At 35.8% G+C, this 4,603-nt stretch overlaps 1 long non-coding RNA gene across 1 annotated transcript; it reads right to left on the bottom strand.

Moving 5' to 3' along the window:
- Positions 1–989: 989 nt before the first annotated feature.
- Positions 990–3,388, bottom strand: LOC112167177. Its single transcript, XR_005800530.1, has 4 exons — positions 3,094–3,388; positions 2,904–2,984; positions 1,922–2,128; positions 990–1,314 (listed from the first exon to the last, which is right to left on the bottom strand). It is a non-coding gene; the product is annotated as an uncharacterized LOC112167177 (long non-coding RNA).
- Positions 3,389–4,603: the final 1,215 nt, after the last annotated feature.

Genomic DNA, 4,603 nt, shown 5'->3' with positions numbered 1-4,603 from the left:
TACTTGAGGATTTACATCTTTCCCTCGTGTTTTAAGTCGAAAAGAAATCTAAATACGCGGTTTCCCAACTGGAGCGGGGATTTGTTTCCCTAGTTCTACTTTGATTAGATTTTCTATAATATTCTTCTTCTTCTTTTTTTAAAGCAAAGGGTGTCAATCCATTATATTAAAGTAGGAAACATTACAAATATGACTTACGCAGACTCCGGGTAACGATAGAAGAGAGCCATGAATGAATATTCTAAAGCAAGCCCTAAACTTCTCAAACATAATGTAACCATAGGATTAAGCTCCAATTATTCAAATTCTCTTATTGGTATAAATTAAATAAGAGATTTTCGTTAATTTTTTTTTAATTGGATATGTCATATATAAGGATATTTCTGGAAAAAAAAAAGAGTTAGATTAATAAATTTAATACTGAAATTAAAATGTAGGGTGTAGTGAGTAAGTAGGGTGAATAAAGAAAATGGTAGGGTGGCAATAGCCACACCCTTGATATAATATTATTGGCATATTTTCTCTATATATAAACATGTACCTAATTTGGGAGTCGCTGGTTTTAGAGTCCAGAAAGCACAGTATTGAATTAAGCGATAATGATATGAGGTAACAGTAAAGCCAGCTGGGATAGGGGTTAAAGGAAGATACATTTTTAACTAGAAAAATAAAAAGATAAGGATGAAGACTAAGTCTCTACCAAAATAACTGAGGAAAAAGGGTTAGAGATTAGGTCGACCAATAATTATTAGTGAATAATTCTTTTTTTTACATTATTAATGTTTTGTAATTATAATTTACGTATCATTTTCATATAATGTAAGGCTTATGCCTTATCAAGGCTCTCCCGAAAACACTAGGAGCACACCTCATCGTTCTAAAACATTGATGAAAACAATATGTGGAGGACGAGAGTTGAAGGATGTTAATGGTACCGACATTGGCCTGGTAGATCTTATAATCAAACTAAACACTTTCGCATGCATAGCTATACATAAAGCTAGTTTGTAAGTATTCAATATCCACATGGTTGACTTGTGACTTTATTCTTAATGAGCTTAGTACAATAAACGGTGTTGTTTTACATATTCTAAAATCTGTAGCACAATGACGCTCAAACTACATGTACATTGATCACAGGGACATGAATACAAAAGCACTACTTGGTAACCGAAAGCAAAAACATTTTCTCACTCAGTTGAGAAAAACAAAACTTAACAATTACCAAAAGAAAGCTGCTTCAAAAAGACAACCGTCTTGCCCTTGAATCTTCAAGCCAGAATGATCAACACAGTTCCAGGGGTAATGCTTGCCCTGCATAATATAAAATGTCAACAGTCCATTCAGGTGAAAAGTAAACTCAGCGGAAAAATAAAAATTCCATTTCACAATATTTCTAATTGCTACTGTAATTTCATGGTATAAGGAAGTCTGTAGTTTTCCCGAGTTTAAAACAAAGCTGAGATTTTTAGATAGTTGAAAAGTTGATTTGGAATCATACACAACTTTCATGAGTTATGGCATCTTATCTATTTGGAAGCAATTCACAACATTTCTCCACACACAAACGTATAGGAGCAAGAGCGAACTTATACTATATACCAACACAAACAGAAGGGGGGAAAAAGGGACACTGATTCCTAGAGACATATGTAGTGTGTATATGCTGATTCTACTTCTGGAAGTTCCCATAGCAATTGAACCACATGTAGTTGATTAAAATGCAACAAAAATGACCCATTGAGAGTAATTGTGGTAAAAAGTTAGCAACTTTGGAATAGTTTCTATTCTTTGTATCTGAAACTTCTTCTACAGTTTTATTTTGAGCTAAGCTAACGATTGAAAAATCAAATTCTCATTCCAACCAGCAGTAAGGTCACCCAAAAAGAAGGCTAAAACATACAAAAGTCACAGTTCTGACCTTAACGATTTTGCCTATTTCACTGCATAGCTCCATCAACTCTTCTTCTGAGGCATCTTTAGGAAAGGCACCAATGGAAACTTCAGACCAATGAGGAGGAAGGGCAAAGCAGTTGAGCATGATTCTCTTTTTTCTCCTCACTGAGAGAAGCAGAAGGTTCCCCTTCATCTTCTACCAATTCACCACCGTTTTTGATTCCATACGGTTCTAAAGAATGTTGTGAACAATCAAATGCATCATCACTAACAATTAAATGCAAAATGAACTATCAGGTTGTAGGAGGAAACTGGAAACAAAAATGGATCCAATTTTGACCAAAATGAACTAATATTAAAAAAGTTGATGGTTTGTTTTAATAGAGGAAAAGTTGGTTTATATGCAAGTTAGTAAATGAAGAATCAAAAGCCACAACATTTTCAGCTAAAGGTTGGTGAGTCAAAGGCTTCTTATCTCCGGAATCAAACAAATAACTTTTTGGATTCAGTCCATTAATTACCAAACCACAGAAACCATTAATCCAACAATAAGAAAATTTCACCAACTCAACCCTAAAAACAGACCAAATTCAGAAACCATAATACAATGGATATCTGTTTTATTTCTTCAAATTCCCTTCAAGCCTCTTAATTTTAATGAGAAAAGACTCAATCTTTGGCCAGCCGGACACACACACAGCCATTTTAACAAACAACAGAAACCCCATTTCTTCAAATTCCCATCAATCCCCTCAATTTAAATGAGAAATAACCAACTCTTCCCAAACTCAAGAGTCGAAGAATCAATCTTTGGTCAGTACGACGCAGCTCATTTTAACCAACAACAGAAACCCAATTACACGAGCAAATTTCATTTGGATTCTAAAACAGACCCGAATCAAATTGCTCAAGCTATATTAAACCAGACTAACAGAACACAAAGTAGAGAAGCAAAAGTATGAAAGATTAAGGTATGCAGATTAAGGAGAATCATTGACTCTACATACCTCAGCCAATTTGCTTCAATAATGCGCTCATTCTCTCTGAAAATCCATAAGCCTCAAAACGAATAACCATCTCAACAACGCCTGCATGACCCAAATTCAAAATCAGTGACATGCAAAGATTCAGAATGAGTTTGAAGAAATTCTCTGAAAAAAAAAAAAAAAGCTGAATCTCTGTTGAGGGAATAACAACCTCTCTGTCTTTCGCTCTCTATCAACCCAACAATTCTCTCCACCTCTCTGTTTCTCTTTCTGAATTTCTTCCTTCCTTTCTTCCCATGTTCTCCTCTCTCTCATTTTCTCCGGGTCGGTAGAAGTGTAGAACCCACCCAGCAATTCAGCAAATGAGGCATTACGTGGAGGAAAGAAAACATTTGGGTGGATCAGTGAATTGCACAAAAATGCAGGGGTGAAATCGGCCACTCACTTTAATCATCTCATGCAGGGGTGTGGAACAGAGAATGAGCCACCCAGCCGGCTCTTCTATTTATTGAATACATATAAAAGAACTGATTGGAATATGATGGTCATGTGATGTAGACTAATGTCGATGCATGTCAGACTTATAATTTAAGGAAATGACAAAGAAAGTTGATACATGACAACTAGCCGGTGGGATTATTCTTTGCTTCCTTCAATTAATTAGTTGTTAAAGTTGAATGAATGTCATTGCTACTCTCTGCTCCTTCCCTTTTATATAGACAGTTGCTACTAGCTAGCTGGTAACTGGTGTGGATTGAGTATTCCGTACTCCCGCTCTTGGTTCGCGAAGTATTGAATTTGACTCAGATGAATTAAAGTGATTCAAAGCATAAAGTATTGTGAAGTTCAGATCAGATCATCGATCATTCTATCGCAATCTGATTTTCAAAAGGAGTAGGAAACAGTTCTTTTTTTCCTTTCACCTACAGATCAGCAGTAAACAAGGAAATCTGCTCCCTCCCCTCGTGTGTTAGTGACATGTTAGTATGTTACCATGTCTACGATTTACGTTGCAAAGAAATCTGAACACATCTTCGATACAACACTGTAGTATCATACGATGTTGAGATTTAATTTTTTTTCTTCACAACATGTAACGAAACATCTAAATATTAAGTGAGCTTGTGAACAATAATGTAAAATGGCATGCATGTTTTCTACGTACGTACGTACCTATTGTACGTCTGTTATTTTTATAGGGTTGAAGGAATCTAATTAGGCAGATGATCACGGGCAGTCGAGTACCGTCCCTTCTCTTTCAAGGAGTTGGAAACCAATCGAATATAATGTAGAAGGATTCACAAGTCACCTAACTGGGTAATTCTTAAGGGCTTGGATTACACACAATCCAAAATGATCAATGATTTGTGGCTCCAGACTATATACCTTTCTCACATTCTCGATCGACAAAAGTAGTGAAAAGATAGAGTATATAGCAGTGTGAGCGTGACTAGTCCAGTAGTACTCTGCCCTTTCTCATTTCACTACCCAGACATTTTTGTCATTTTTAGATATTCCCTGGGAATGGGTCCTGATCTCCCATTCTCCACGAGCTCAAAAGTGGAAGATCATGGCATCTACCTAATAGCGATAAAAACACCAGTCTAGCTGGAGCAAAGAATCCTAACCATGTAAAAACAAAAATAAAATAAAAGGTTTAACAATAGACACATTATTTGACACACCTTTTGACACTTCATTTGAGCCCTTAGATATAAAGA

This window comes from Rosa chinensis, chromosome 5 (genome assembly GCF_002994745.2).
Source record: "Rosa chinensis cultivar Old Blush chromosome 5, RchiOBHm-V2, whole genome shotgun sequence".
In the NCBI taxonomy this organism is placed as follows: Eukaryota; Viridiplantae; Streptophyta; class Magnoliopsida; order Rosales; family Rosaceae; genus Rosa; species Rosa chinensis.
The sequence above is the reverse complement of the archived record's forward strand: the minus strand, read 5'-3'. Positions and strand labels throughout refer to the sequence as shown.